Source organism: Vanessa cardui, chromosome 2 (genome assembly GCF_905220365.1).
Source record: "Vanessa cardui chromosome 2, ilVanCard2.1, whole genome shotgun sequence".
Classification (NCBI taxonomy): Eukaryota; Metazoa; Arthropoda; class Insecta; order Lepidoptera; family Nymphalidae; genus Vanessa; species Vanessa cardui.
Genome location: NC_061124.1, coordinates 12864689 through 12881957, shown reverse-complemented (window position 1 = coordinate 12881957; position 17269 = coordinate 12864689). Strand labels below are relative to the sequence as shown.

The following is a 17269-nucleotide window of genomic DNA, read 5'->3' as shown; positions in this document are numbered from 1 at the left end:
TCGCTTTTAATGTATTCATTATATAGTATGAAACAAAGTCGCTTACTGCTGTCTGTCCCTATGTATCTTTAAAATTACGCAACGGGTTTTGATGCGGTGTTTTTAAATAGATAGAGAGATTCGAGAGGAAGGTTTTTGTACATAATACATGGACGATATAGTAAAGAAACGAGTAAGTAGTATATTGAGCATCAGCACAACCACTTCGTGGAACCAGCTTCCGCAGGCGGTTTTTCCGATACGACATGAGAACCTTCAAGAAAACAGCGTACTCCTTTCTTAAAGGCCGGCACCGCCGCACCGCACCTGCAAGCCCCCTGGTGTTGCAGATGTCCTTGGGCGGTGGTAGTCACTTTCCATCAGGTGAGCCACATGCTCGTTTGCCACCTATGTCATAAAAGCGGTGCATCTGTGCGAAGCCGTGGCGAGTCGCCAGTTGAATGAAATCCATCACACAGCTCTAACGCAATGCAGTGAAATAAGACACAAAAGGGTGCTCACAGTGTTTTAATGACATAAATTAAACAAATGGAAATCCATTTTTGCTTGCTTGGAATCGAACTCGCAATCATCGGTTAATATGTATGCGTTCTAATCATTCGATTGTCACGGCTCTAAAACACGTGCGTTTATTCTTGTTTGCAGACGCTTACAGTTACTAAGCTGTAGTTCCGCTTGGAAATGCGCTGATTTAATTGGTGAGTATATTGTTCGTGAGTACATTTTACGATTTCACGCCGTATTCTTGTTATTTTTTGACTGTTATAGAAAAAACGGTACTTATTACGCTACCACAGCAAAAATTCTACGAAAGCGCCAATATAGGTCAGGTTAGATTAGTTATCTAAAATAATCTTACCTAACCCATCCTAATATGGTCTTGCCGGTCTTACCCCCAAAGAGTTTTATCTAGGTCAGGTTAGTTTAGTAATCTAACCTAATCCATTCCTCGTTGTCGACATATTAGCAAAAAAATTTACTTCTCTCCATAAAACTACGTTGTATATCAATAATTTCAAAACTAAGTGGCTTTCGGCTACGGGAAGTACAGCTTCGTCTTATGTAACAAAACACATACGATACATACATAACAGATACGATGGTTTCTTAAAAAATACTCGAGGCTTAAGACCGACAAGATTATATTAATTCAGAGTTAAATAGTCTTGTGTCAATTTTGCGCAAACAAATGCACGAAAAAACAAAACCTTCCAGTAAATGATCAAATGATAAAAAGAAATGCACAGCAAATATATTTTTGTAATCGGGGAACAAACCTTACCATATACAACACTTTGAAAATTGTGCGTCGGAATTTTAAACCCAATCTTTTTCTTGCTGCTTTGGCGTTTATTATAATTGATTTATTACAATTATTATGCTTAGATCTGAAATAAATAGGAACAATATTTCAATAGAATTATCACATAAAATGTTGTAAAGGATCAAATCGTCGTTTGAAACTGCTTATAATGAATTCCTTAATTATAATGGATAATTCCGAAAAATCAAAAATGTAGTGCGTAATAAAACTGAAAAAGTAAGTTATTTTGACTTCATTGTAAATTAAATACAATTATGGAATATATATTGATTGAGTAAAGTCATTCTGTGACAAAAAAGTCGAAATCCAGTTCGATTTAATAGGATATATTAATAAATATGTTCATAGACATTACATTGGATATTATTAAAATTCGTAATACTCACACAATACTCAGTGAACTGTGACCGAACGATATATTAATAAAACATAGCGCATTTGATCCCCGGTCGGGTCCATACTTTGGATAATTTACCGTAAAAAGTCCTATATACCATAACTGGGTGTAATGCTCGCTCCACACGGTAACCGTAACAGGGTCACGGTCGTACTCGGAATTATGCATGAGATGTTACCGGACCACTTCAATTGGGGGATAAATGTAACCTGTTAAAGAGTCCCCGAGAAGGACAGTCACTTTGTACGACTGTCCTGCCTTTGTGACATTACTTTCTAACGTGTTATAATCTATACTTCTATACGAATACTATAAATGTGATTGTAACTCTGTCTGTCTGTAGCTCTTTCACTACCAAACCGCTGAGCCAGGTTTGGTGAAATGGGCATGAAGCAAATTTGTACTCAAAGAAAGACATAGGCTACTTTTTTGTCTAACACATGAGAACCAAAGCTCTAAAACGCGAGAGAAGCTACAGGCGAAAACTATTTGTTAATATAAGATGGTTTAATGTACAATTTTATAAGTTACTCGTTCGATATGCTATAAAAACGAATATATCCCCCCCCCCCCAAAATAAAACACTTTCCATACTTTTTAATCGATAGTAGGACTTGGTGCAGACTCGTCTCAATAGGTAAAACACTTACCATCAGGTATTCTACTGACAGACAGTCATAATTGGTATTGTTGTGTTCCAATTTGAAGAGTGAGTTAGCTAAGATTACAGGCGAAAGAGACATAACATGTTAGTTGCCTAAGTTGGTGCCGCATTGTTGATAAGGAATGGTTAATACTGCTAATAGCACCGAAGTATATGTGTCTATGTATGTGGTGACTAAAACGTTAGGTTATTTGCTTATGACATAAAAATACATGTGCCTTCTTTATAATAACATATTGTTAGCTGAAAATTTAACTTATTTCAATCCAAGGTAATTGATATAAAATTGTTTAAATATTACATTGACAATTGTATAGTTAAAAAAGATAAAAGTCATATTCAAGCAGCTGAAGAAACAAACTTCTATATTATTTCTGTATGTTAAAGACATTACAGATCTTTTTTTTTTTAAGTTTTTAATCATTTTTTTATTAACATTAAATGCTTAAATATATATATATATATATATACAAATATGAACTAAAACTAGTTACTGTATAAATCTTGACCGCGTGGAATGGTGGCAAGAATGCTAGTAGCATTTCCCCGTTGAATCGCAATTCCGATCCTCTGGGCAAAAAACGAACCAGCCCTCCTGTCACCAGTAGAGGCAATGAGGCGAGGTGTTATACTTTTGCTGCAGCTTTTTGCACCACTACTCCAAGGGCCAAGCGTTTCGACAGCAAATGGAACAAAAAAAGTAATTAGATATAATACACGAATATTTAGTTATTTTTTTGGCTTTAGCTTTTTCCGCAGCGGCACCGGCTCTTAACATTGTTTCTCGGATATGAGATGGGGCCAACGTGTCAACACATGTAGCGTCCCACACAAGGGCCCGACCTCGTTCCCAGGGAACCAATGTTAATCCATCAGGTCTCTTACCATCATCACGACTAATTCCACGAGGCTCAGTAAGAGCAGGAACGTCGATGGTGGCAAGAGCCCTTTTTATTATGTCAATTATTATTTTTTATTATTACAGATCTTTGTATATAATGATTATATCCGATAAAAGTTTTAATAAGTTGTAATATCAGGATTTAATGGTGTATCTGTCAGTGTGTGATTCTCGTTTGTTGAGTGAAGTACTTGGTCTTGGTACAGCGCCAGCGCCTGATTTGCGTACGACTGAATTAGTAAAATCAACATGAACGAAAATAGTGAACATTAGGATAACTATCGATGTGAAATATATACACAATAACAACAACAGCCTGTAAATTTCCTACTCCTAGGCTAAGGTCTTCTTTCCCTTTGAGGAGAAGGTTTGCAACATATTCCATCACATCACATCCAATGCGATTTGGCAGAATACACATGTGAGAGAATTTTGATGAAATTAGATACATGTAGGTTTCCTCACGATATTTTCCTTCATCGCCGAGCATGAGTTGAATTATAAGCACAAATTAAGGACATGAATGTTCAGTGGTGCTTGCCTGGGCCCGCAATCATCGATTAAGATGCACGCGTTTTAACCACTGAGCCATGTTGGCTCACATGTATATAATATAGCACTTTGAATATACTAATGAAAATAATATGATCAAATCCATCTTTTAATATGTATACCACGTGGTATTTTCTTTAAGCAAGACCGTGTGGTTATGTACCATCCACTTATTAGTTATGTATTCGATCGCGATCAGTAATACTTAATGTTTTTGTGTTCCTATTTTAAACATGTCATTGGTTGGGAGCTTGAATAATCTATGATATTCTCTATGGGTTTGTGTGCGTTTTGAACGTCGACGAATCTGTTATCGGAAATTTGGAAGTAAAACATTTTATTATAATTAAATACATATTAATCATATACTCTAAGTAATGCACAATATAGCTGAGTTATTACCAAATAAGTAAATCTAACGGTTTTTTTATCTTTATTCATTATTACACTGAAAAAGGCTATAGGTTACAGTTAAGGCTATTAAGTTGGAATATACCCAAAGTTGACATTTCATGATACTACATCGAAAACAAAACAAATAAAATGATTTGTACGAAGATAATACCCCTATAGGAATCGTATAAAAATACAAAATAGAATCCAATAATTTTCATTTCGTTTAGTTTGAGCCAATATTTATAAAATGTATGATTGTAATTCTTGAGGATATCTTCTTGATGTTAATTTTGTTCATAAAGTAACTATTTATCACATGTTTATGAACATTTGGATAGAATTTCTATAATAGCGTAAGAAATTATTTTAATGAAACGTGAAACATGTTATCACTATTGAATATTATGTATTCTTAATGTAACTTCCTCAATTTTTTATTATAAAATAATGCTAAGTATAGAATTTAGGTATAGTTTTATATCTATATTTGAATAAAGCATAGACTTTATTGATTTTTTCCCTAAAAAACTATTTACGTACACGCAATAACCAAACATATTATTGTATAACGTCTTTGACATTACACAGATTTCGTTACTAAAACATATTTAATAATAATAATAGTGCTTGATCCTTTTGCGACCCAAGGACCGCAGATACAAAGGAGAGCCACAATGAGCCTTTTTCACGCTTTGGTTGAAATTGAATGCGAAATATGGTATTACATTTGAAAACCAACATCATTACCTGGGATTTGTTCCACTATTTCAACCAAAATCTATAATGCTAGACTACTATCTGGGTAACAAATTTGTTTACAGACTCCTTACGATAATGTATTTATCGCTTTAAAACCTAAACCTCATTCACTACTGAACTAGTTGTGTGATGTAAGTTAAGGAGGCGGACTCGAAAAGCAATGGATGTGAAACAGTTTATATTTTGACGTTGGAGGTGTGTACGTTGGTTCCCAGCAGAGTAGGTCTACAGATCGGGCCTACAATGCACGTTGTTTATCCGCTAGGGTGCGGGGGAGGGGTACGGCGTGCGCGGGCAGGGGCTCCTGGCCGGGCCCAGAGTAGTCAGTCTGTAGCCGCCCTCCGCCGCAGTTGCACGCGACCGCGAGTGCACCAGTGCCCCCTCTAATCAGATCCGACCTTCAATCCGAAAGAACGAGACGACTATATCCAGGTGAGCCCGATTACAATTTTCGAAAAAAAAAATATCCGTTTTATTTTATTTAATGTTACGTAATTTTAATGTGATTCATTATATAATGATTAATTAGCTTTTTATTTGAACTTTATACGAATATTCGTCGACTATTAAAAAATAAGCTCTACGAGTGCTACGTTCGTAGCAGATGTAGCCGAGATGATTACTATAGAAAAATCGTTCGGAAGACAAACATATTAGGTACGTTTCACTTGTTTTGCGGATTTCTGCGTCTGAAGGTTTCAGGGTCAAGACAAGGACTTCGAAGTGGTTCGAGTGAAAGGGCATGTTGATAATTTGCGGGATCAAATGGGGTGAACGATGGCAATGCGCCGTTCCGCCCGCGATGTCATTCGCCGTAATTGTCCTGAAAGCCTCGACCTTGTTCGTAGGCACACCGTGGGCCCTTTGTTCCGCGGGACTGCTCACGCTGATTGAACGATTAATCTGTAAACAGTAGATTCATTCCTTGGTTATAAATACAGTTTTTTTGTCTTTCATTTTAGATAAACTAATGATAGCTATTATGTATAATATATTATGCATTTCATTTAAAATATAATATGCAATGACCCGTTCAAATATTATATAATATTTTATTCATTCTACAAAGTTTAAAAATCACCACCAGTAAAAAAAAATTAAATAAAACGCTTATAAACTGGGTAAAAATTGCAATAAACAATCCAAAAGAAATAAGGTCTGAGTCAAATGGAAATGCATAATAATTTAAAATATAGATTATTATCCACTGATTCGGAATTGCTTGATGAATAGCGTACTAAAGAATTTAAAAATAAAATCTATTTTAACAATATAGATTGTAACATTTGTAGCTCGATCATTTTATAACTTGTAATTGTAAAAATAATATAATTTGGAAATTAAATTATATTAGCACTATACGTTATATTTTCGATCGACACAATGTTGTCTTGTGTTGTGTTTCAGAATGTAGGACCTACCGAAACGAACCGGCGTAAAATATTATAATATAAAATAGTAAAACAGTATTTTCGCAAATTTTATACACAGTCAAGTAATCAATAATTGTTATTATTCTTAACAATTTTACAGCGACGATAACAAACTTACAATTATTATAATTACGTAAATTTTATTAGAACATATATAATAATTTTATTAGTAGAATTATTATATTTAAACAAGAAGTAGAGTCTGCTTGTATATAGTTGTTCTACTGAGATACTCGATAAAAACTTCTTTTGGGCCATTAAAGCCATTTTCTGACGAGGCATTTTTACAGTCCCTTGCCTCTAAAAGCACGTAGCTACCTATTCATATTAACTAACAGATTGTTAATTTCTAAGACTGACTGAGCTAAGGTATCTTGTCCTGTTCGAGGAGGTTTTTCATTTATTTCACCAGATATTCCATCTGTTCTTGCATCAAACGTGTCAATTATATAATTTTTAATGTTTTTTTTTTTGTTTTTTTTTGGGACTTTTTTCCAACATACGTACGCAAGTCCCATTGTCTGTTCCTTTTGATTAAACATTATTTATTACTTATAGATAGATTATTAGATAGCATTCCGAAAGCATCAAAGGTGATTGGGGATCTGATAGAATAATCTGAACTAATCCAACATCGGATAAATATGCTTGTAAAATAGATAAGAATAACTTTCTTTGATTCTGAATCTTCCACATTTCATCAAAAATTGATATAGATTTTCGATACTTCCACACTCGTTACAATTACAAATTTTTTTCACAAGGAAATAAACTAATATTTGATTTACAGAAGTTTGATAGTGTAAACTACTAGTTTAAACGCTTCTCCCTTGGCAATGACTTTGCTCTTGGGCAAAATTGAGTTCCGTATTTAAATAATGAGGTGTTAAATACTTAATGTTTCATGCCCTTTATGCCACGAACACTTTACACGCGACCTGCCATATGTTCAACTTAAATATAGTTTATTATCTAATTGTTTTGGTCTAAACGAACTACTTTAGTCCAGTGGGAGATTTAAAGACTGATACTGAATGAACGAATTATATTTTATACCTAATATCAAAATATATGTGATGAAATATTCTTTTTCTTTTTTTAACATATTTACCTTATTATATTCTTTATAATAGTGCACAAATCGAAGCACGGTTTAATGTAAAAACATGTTTTATACAGCGATTATGTGTAAACTTCGTATGAGTACGTTATTTATTATTATAATAATAACTATGTATTTATGAGCAAATAAATTATACTAAAAGCTACTATTTTTAATATTTACTTATCGAAAGTATAAATCTATGAGTTTATATTATTTTATATCATTAAAACTTGCGTAAGAAATGGTCGTATCGTTTTCCCTGTATCGATTAAGAAATGATTTGCCAGAGGTCAAAGCATTTTTATAAGGCGAAGGTTGTTATAAAAGCCTTTGGTTTGTCTATAATAAACAAACGTAAATTGATACTGTTAAAATCTAATACGTTATTCAAGTAGGATTTTATATGCAGTTGTAAATAGTTATTTTACAAACTGTATTAAGTGAAGTTACCGTCGGTTCGTAATGAATATTCTACTAAGAACCGGCTAGGTAATCAGTAGTTATTCTGTATCAAAATTTAAATATTTTTTTTATATTAAATACATATGTTTTCCGCTTCGAAGCCAACAAGTATAATGAAGGATCTTTATCGACCTATGAATTTATATATGCAACGTTTTTTGAAGAAAAAAGTGATATTTTCAGTAGTGACTTTTTTTAAAATGTTCCGTCGCATATAGTTCATCATTTGGATTTTGAAATAGCCATATTTTTCTCTTTTACACGGAAACAAAAGGGTCTACTGAAACGGTAATTTTAAAGGACACGTATACAAAATAAAAATCTTCAATTATATTTTTTAGGGTAGGAATTTTTGCGTACACAGAGTACTTAACGGGAATTTTATTATCGGATGTATGCTTAACAACGTATAGAGGTCGAATACTCAATCATATCAATTTTTAATTCGTAATTAAATGTATTAGGAAGTTATATAAAACGTATGTAAATCTAAGGGCAGTGGGCTGTTAGTAAAATCGTAAGCAGTACGTCACTATAACCACGTGCTCAGACAATGCGTGGGTCGAACCAAAATAAACCGGTTGTGTGGGCGGGTTTAAATTTAACTCAGTCTCAACGTGAATTAAGAGTTGAATAGGTTATTATCGATTTTTGATGTAAAGTTAACTGCCCTTGAATGTTACTCTTTTTTAGTGTTTGAGGTTTAAGTGGTTTCCGTGTCTCGGAAAGATCATGAACCTTTTCGCTCTCCGCCTGTTTCAGATGGGATCACATTAGATTATGTGAGTGCTGGGATGGGGATGTACCTGTATTGACCGTATATGAGCACTATGGTGTTCATATACGGTCATAAGACATATGTCCTGTGCAGTTAACAACAACAGCCTGTAAATTTCCCACTGCTGGGCTGAGGTCTCCCCTCCCTTTTGAGGAGAAGTATTGGAACATATTCCACCACGCTGCCGAACACAAGCTTGAAATTTCAGAATGTGTGATAAATGTAACATTTACAGGACACACGTGTCAAAATGTTATATCACTGTTAGACAGTTGTCAATGTTTCACAGGCGAGGTACGAAGTTATTAATTATAGAATCGCACTGCTGACCGCTCATTCTGAAAAGAGACTAGTCAACTGCCTAGGAGCCGAGATGGCCCAGTGGTTAGAACGCGTGCATCTTAATCTTAATGATTGCGTGTTCAAATCCAGGCAAGCACCACTGAATAATCATGGGCTTATGTGTTTATAATTCAAATCGTGATCAGCGGTGAAAACATCGTGAGGAAACTTGAATGTGTTTCATAGAAATTCTTGCAAATTCAACCAATCCGCATTAGAACAGCGTGGTGGAATAATTCCAAACCTTCTTTTCAAAAGGGAGTGGAGGCCTTAGCCCAGAAGTGGGAAATTTACAGGCTGTTGTTGTTGTTTATTGTTATATAAAATTATTCGGGAGGAAATCAAGAGATCAATAAATCCTCTGTAAAAAATTTATATAATAATATAAACAACAAGAAATTCACGATACAGTCTAAATTATAAGTGGAACGATAAATTAAAAATTTTTTCGAATCGGTCCTTTATATGTTAAATTATGAACATCGCTTTATTTTTTAACTATTTTATTTTTATAGTTTTGTAAGGGTGAGAAAGTCAAATTAATAATATACTAAATTTGATTTGCATCAATGTCAGGCTGGCTACTCTCAAAAACAATATTGCGTGCATACTCAGATACATCATGTTTTTTAATTACATCGTGAAGAGCATTAACACGACAGTTTTACGTGCTTTACGAGGGAGTGTAAGCACTGCCAACTTTACAGATGCTCCTGCTATTAAGAATTCCTTGGCAGCCTTATAAGGTAGTTGACTAAAGAGGCAGTTAAACTTTATCTTAACACTCATATATATATGCAGAGCCTCTCATTTCAGTTCCTGAGGTTGGTAGCGTTAAGTAAGAAATGGTTAAAATTTCATACGACATCTATGTGAAGTAGTGACCACTTACTATGAGGTGGACCATTTACGCATCCGCCTTTCTTAACATATAAATATATATCTGATTGTCGATACAATAATTGATGTGTAGGTAACCCAGGGATGCTTGCGCAAAGGCCGAAGGCTATGTGAGTTTATAACGGACGCACTGACTTGTACCTCCAACGCGACATCTCTTTCTGTCATCAGTAATTCAATATTCGTTAGAATAGGATAAAATATGTGTACATATATGTTAAAGAATAATATTTAAACATCGTACAAGTCGAAGCTGACTTGTATTCACAATGACATAAGAAGCATGAACAGTTCATGTTCAGAACATGAATTCACACGAGTCGTTAGGATCAACTCTTGATTGTACTGCGCGTGCACACTCACCATCTTGGATGAACAATAACACAAAATATATGTATTAACTGAGATGGCCCAATGGTTAGAACGCGTGCATCTTAACCGATGATTTCGGGCTCAAACCCATGCAAGCACCACTATATATATGTGCTTATAATTTGTGTTTTTAATTCATCTCGTGCTCGGCGGTGAAGGAAAACATCGTGAGGAAACCATGTGTCTAATTTCATCGAAATTCAGCCACATGTGCATTCCACCAGCCCGTATTGGAACAACCTGGTGGAATATGTTGCAAACCCTCTCCTTAAAGGGAGAGGAGTCCTTAGCCCAGCAGTGGGAAATTTACCATGCTATTACTTTGCTTTCTTTACTATATATAAGATAATGAGAAGAGAAAACTAATTTGAAATGTGACCCCTTTCGGCAGGAAACCTATTTGTAAAAACATGGAATGACGATGGTTTGGAAATAGAATGATAATTATATTTAAGGCAGTTGAAACAAAATGACGGCGTATAAATGTACCTTAGCTGGGTAACGCCTTCCTTCCATTTGAGAAGAAGGTCTGATGCGAACGAAAGAACGAAAAGTTCTATTTATTTTATATGTACACATGCTGAGGATATTTTTCTTTACCACTGTACTTGGAATAACAGTAATAGCAAATAATTACGAAGCAGTATTAATACAGCATTTAATTTCAATTAATATTTTAGAAAATGATACAGATGTAAAATACAGGGACGTAATGGTTTGTATTGTATAATGACAAAAACCCTTTGAATATATTATATTCTGTAGTATATTTAGCGTCAGGATTACAGCCATAGGATACCGGGGTAAGTCTCTAGTAGATTATAAAAGTACACTAAGCATATGAAAACACAATGATTCAATGCACATTATTCTGTTAAGATTTTCATGTCATACTTACGGGAACACATTTGCCGTTCACAGAATGCTACATTTTAAGAAGATTTCACAGAAGGCAATTAATAGTATTGATAATTGAATTAATAATGTTGTATTAACATAGAACTCTATAATTTTACAACAATGTTTGGTTACCTAAAGGTCACTGCGCCAATGTCAAGCGTAAATATTGGCTCATTGATTTACCATTAGGGAATTTATTTGTTCGTTCCGTCTTTTCATTTTCAATAAACATGACTTCGGAGCAAGGTAAGGCTAGACTACCGTATTAGATATGTCTTATTATATGTTTTGGAAGATATATTCCAATCGAATACCATATGTCATTTACGAAAACACACCAATATTTTGTATAAAAGATATGTATAAAGCTAAGACACAATACCCACTTTATGTCAACTAGTGATCCGCCCCGGTTTCACACGGGGTTAATATAATCAGACACAAATTTATCAGGAATAATTTAAAAAAAAAGTAAGTTCAAAAATATTCTATAATATTAGAATATAAAATAGAAAGTAATATAATACCTAGTTCGGATTATTTTAAACTGCATTAAACATACTAAAAGTAATCAAATATTAAACTGAGACATACTTTGTTACGTATTAAAAATATACTATATTGACGACTTGAAACTAAATATCTAAAAGTAATTTGCTCTGAAAGTAATTTTTTAACGGAAATAACACCAACAACTTCATTGTTTATCACAGTATACAATAAAGCATAGTTAAAGTTGGGATCAAGTACTTTTTTTAAATTAATTACGTAAGAACTTTTAATTAATAATTAATTGGGCGTGCATGTGTGTTTCTTTAAGGCAGTGTCATGTATGCGTGTATGATTGATGTGCATGTGATGTGTGCTGTTGTAATGTGTGGAAATGATTCCATGAGCAGATAAGGGCGAAGCATTATTCAAATGAAAATTGCCATTTACATTGTATAATTTGAATAAGTATGAGAACAAAAGGAAAAACACCAGAATTCGGTATCTTAATGCTTAAGTACACTGAGAGAGGATAAATCACTTGGCTCACTAGTGCAGTTTCATTTTGTAAGAAGTGACTTCGTATCGCCCTCGTGAAATATTGAAAATCGATTTGCAATGATACTAGTGTAATTCGATATCGTGTGTATACTAATAAATGCTAAAGTAACTATCTGTATGTACTTCTTCATTTCTTCTTTATTCTATTTTCATGAATAATAAGTATCTCGCGTCTATTTAAAAAACACAATTAATGGAAATCCTTCTGAGTTTCTTTAGCCGAAGTTTGCGAACTGTTGATATATTTATCAAATTTACTAGATCTGTAATTGCTTCACAATTTCTGTCGCAAAGAAGATGCAATAATGTTATATTTATAACATTATACAGATATACATCGCCGTGCGTTGGAATAGAAACTCTTTACGAAATTTGATCATGCTCTTTGGTTCGCAATAATATCACTATTGCCCTTATATTATTATACCAACCATAGGAACTATGTTATGTTCCTTGCCTGTAATTAGACAAGCTCACTCACATTTTTGCTTGGCGGAAGAATATTATATTCGATTTTTTCGGTTATTACTTTGTATTTCAAAACTGCAAACGTGTACGAATGTATAATATCGAATTAGAGTCGGATATTTGCGCCCTTTTGTCTGCTTCAGCATTTTCCGCTGCGGCTCCAACCCTTAACATTGTTTTCCTGACACGAGACGGGGCCAATATGTCGGCGCATGTAGCATCCCTCAATAGCACTAGTACATATGAATAATTGAGTTTAGCACCCTCTGTGGTTTTATATATTAAAAATATAAACAACAGTATTTCAATTTGAAAAATTTATTATTTAACAGAAAACATAATAAATAAAATAAGCCAAATTGGCTTCAAAAAAGCTGGGCGTGCTCAGCAAGGCGAGACAGTATTTCACGTCGGCCCATCGCCTAAAACTTTACTAAGCGCAAATTCGGCTTCACATGGAGTACTGCTCTCACCTCTGGGCGGGTGCTCCCCAGTACCAGCTCCTTCCATTTGACCGCATCCAACGTAGAGCGGCTCGAGTCATCGACGATCAAGCCCTTTCTGATCTCCTCGATCCTTTGGCTTTGCGTAGAGATGTCGGATCACTCTGCATCTTCTACCGAATTTTTCACGGGGAATGTTCCGAGGAATTGTTCGGATTAATCCCGGCTGCTGAATTTCACCTTCGGACATCTCGCCAAAATTCTAAGTTTCACCCGCATCACCTTGATGTCCGAAAATCCACAACAGCGCGATTTCTCAGACATTTTCTACCTCGCACAACCACTTTGTGGAACCAGCTTTCGCCGGCGGTTTTTCCGAACCGATACGACGTGGGAACCTTCAAGAAAAGAGCGTAGTCCTTTTTGAAAGGCCGGCAATGAATCTGCAAGCCCCCTGGTGTTGCAGATGTCCATGGGCGGTGGTAGTCACTTTCCATCAGGTGAGCCTCCTGGTCGTTTGCCACCCATGCCATAAAAAAAAAATTATAACAGGAATTTCATGAATTCAATGAGAGTTGAACTTTGTAATAAATTATATAAAGATCAACTAAAATCACATAATATATATAACAAATAACACGCCTTACTTTTTAATAAAGTGTGATTGCTTTTAATTGTATAATTATTAAGTAATTCGCGTTCATTTGCGTTTTTTATCGAGGAATTCTTGGTATATTTGAGGAAGGCGGAAGAGGGACGCGACGAAGGCACCGACTTAATTTCGAGTTAAATCGAGAATTTCTCCCTTATTAAAACGGGGACTTCTCTTTTTAATTTCATTACGATTGAATCACATTATACCAAACTTACAGTAACCCTTTTCGCTTCGATCACATCAATCGCTTTAAATCATTATAAAATACAATAACATTAACAGCCCGTAAATTTCCCACTGCTGAGCCTAAGCCGATGTATAATATAATAGTGATCACTAATCTGTGACATATACACACAACTACAACAACAACATTAACGGACTGTAAGTTTCCCACTCCTAGGATAAGGCCTCCCCTCCCTTTGAGGAGAAGGTTTGCAACACATTTCACCACGCTGCTCCATGTAGTTTGATGGAATACACAAGTGGCAGAATTTCGATGAAATTAGATACATGCAGGTTTTCTCATGATGTTTTTCTTCACCGCCGAGCACGAATTGAATTATAAACACAAATCACATGAATATTCAGTGGTGCTTGCCTGGGCTTGAACCTGCAATCATTGATTAAGATGCACGCGTTCTAACCACTGGTCCATCTTTTGCTCATTATAAAATGATTTTTGTTATTAGTAAGTATTCGAAATTAGAAAGGTATTAATAATATAAGGTATATTTAAATTGAAAGTGATGTGATTGCTGTATAAAGTGTACTGAAAGCTTGTTTTTGTTCGAACCCAGCTCGGTTGTTGTATACATATAGTGATGTTTCAGATTGTTCATTGTGATGTACGATCTCTCCATCATAACTCAGTGAACCGACTCGATTAATAAACAATACACCATCGATGATACGTTGTGTATCGTACTATGTGATAGTGATGCGTTATATTGTTTACCTTTTATTACAGAAATGATATATTAAAAAAAAAAAAAACACTTTTTGAGTGTATACACTCTTACAACCAAAACAAATGGCCTCAAAACCAAGTAGGAACCATTGATTAGGCACTGGCAAACTATTTTATAATGTATACATATAATAAAAATGGAGTGTCTGTTTGTAATACAAAAATAACCGCTCTTTACTAAATGCATATGATTTTTAAATGGTACATATACAAAAATAACATTTTTTAGTCTCTGTTTGTTCCGGCTAATCTCTGCAACGGCTGGGCTGATTTTGATTAGTCTTTCACTGGCAGTTAGCTGATGTGATACGGAGTAAGTTAGGCTACAACAATATATTTTTTGCTAATTTCAAATACGCACGAAATCGCAGGCACAGCTAGTACTGTATATAAATATATATACTGTGTATGCAGAATTTTAAAAGAATTTTAGAGCTGAGATGGCCTAGTGGTTAGAACGCGTGCATCTTAACCGATGATTGCGATTTCAAATCCAGGCAAGCACCACTATATATACAATTTGCTTAATTTGTATTTATAATTCATCTTCTGCTTGGCGGTGAAGGAAAACATCGTGAGGAAACCTGCATGTGTCTAATTTTATCGAAATTCTGCCACATGTGCATTCCCCTAACCCGCATTGGAACTGCGTGGTGAATTATGTTCCAAACCCTCTCCTTAATGGCAGAGGAGGCCTCATCCCAGCAGTAGGAAATTTACTGGCTGTTACTTTACTTTTACTTTTATGCAGAATTGTTCAGTTTAACAGGTTAATCATAGTAACAGAAAGTTTGGTGTTTATTCCAAAACGTTGCTATAATGGGGGTTAGTGTAAATATACGTGGCAGAATTACACTATTATATGTTATAGCCCAGTCTTGTCCATGTTTGAAGCCGCAATGTTTGTCTGAGATTCAAGTGTTGCAACCATACTGACAATAAATAATCAATATAGCAAATTGTCATGCATATAAATCCTAATTCCACACGAGTTGAAACCGTTAATTACCAAATAATCCCGAATATCGGACTAAAAATAAATTTGGATTAATACAGAAATGGATGGTATGACAAATACTTGGCAGTTGTGTGAAACCTCCCTCCCCTTTTCTGGTGATATATCATTTCCCACTTATCAGATATTCTATTGCCAAAGAGCCATACTTGAAATTGCATCAATTACCAGGTAGTACCAGGGATGTAAAATGTTGGCTCCAAAGGTTGGTAGCGCATTGACGATATAAGGAATGGTTAATATTCGTAGTACCAATGTCTATGGTCTATTTAATAAGTGGGTCACACGCAAAATTTTTACAAATTTCGAAATAAGTGACAGGTTTTGTTTTGAATGAACACTATTGTAAACTGACGACGCCTGTTTGCACGATTTACATTTGTTTTTTTCTTTTTGTCAGCCATAGAATGCGGCGCTTCTATGTGGCTAGTAACTTTTTCCGTTGTCTAAAATTAATACTTTGTTAAATCATTCAAATTTAATAAATTACAATCAAGAATCTTCTTGAATTTTCTGGTAATCTACAGCTGAAACTCTCCCAAATGAGAATATAACCGGTTTTTTATGTGCAGCAATCGTCTCATTATCACTGGGATAAAAATCGATGGATTATATTGAAGAAATATTTAGCCTTTTTTTTTCTCTCTTTAACTTAATTTCCTAATTTTTGGGCTTTACAATAAGCCTAAATCTTTCCCCCAAAGGAAGAACGGGCCTCAGCACAAAAGTACAAAGCCCATACAGTAAGTTAAGGCTGATACTTAACTTACTGTTTAAGCCTAAGTCTATCCAGGGCTAGTCTAGTAGGCTTCGCTGCTAATTTATAATCCGGCCCAGCGTGTTATATCTTTATTATATATGTATTTTTTAGCAATGTGTTAAATCTGCTGTTTGAAAGATTTTGAAGTTTATTTTTTTTTGTTTACATTTTGATATAGTTTGATGTGTCTCATTAAATCTAACCAGCAGCGCTTGTACCACGTAATGGGTGATATGTTTAAAAAATATAATCATAATCGATAATTCTTGACATTCTACAATACCATTTCCCTGTCTAGAATTCCAACTAACCTAGATATTTTATTCATTATATACCATCGCGATATGGTTCCAAAGAGAACTTGACCTTCCACAGTTCGTGCGGCGCGGCGATATATCACCCCTCCTTGGTAGATAACTACAAATAAACCAACACGATAGTTACCATCGTTTTTTAAGATCGTACACTCGATTAATTTCCCTCGAAGGTTCCTTTTGAAGGTTAGCTTTGATTGCTGAATTTATTTCAAATCTTTCTTCAATTTACTTATCGATGAAAACTTTTTTATAGATGATTTTTGTATCATAAATAAATCATTGCCATTATTTCTTACTTCTATATAT

General features: G+C 34.6%; 1 protein-coding gene across 1 annotated transcript in view; it reads left to right on the top strand.

Annotated features, from left to right (window-relative positions):
• The first annotated feature begins 5324 nt into the window (after window positions 1-5324).
• The window catches only part of LOC124538744 (acetylcholinesterase-like), a 66470-nt gene continuing 54525 nt past the window's right edge, over window positions 5325-17269 (top strand). Inside the window, exon 1 of the mRNA XM_047115926.1 lies at window positions 5325-5425. The gene's annotated coding sequence lies outside the window, so the exon portion shown is untranslated. The remainder of the gene's footprint in view (window positions 5426-17269) is intronic.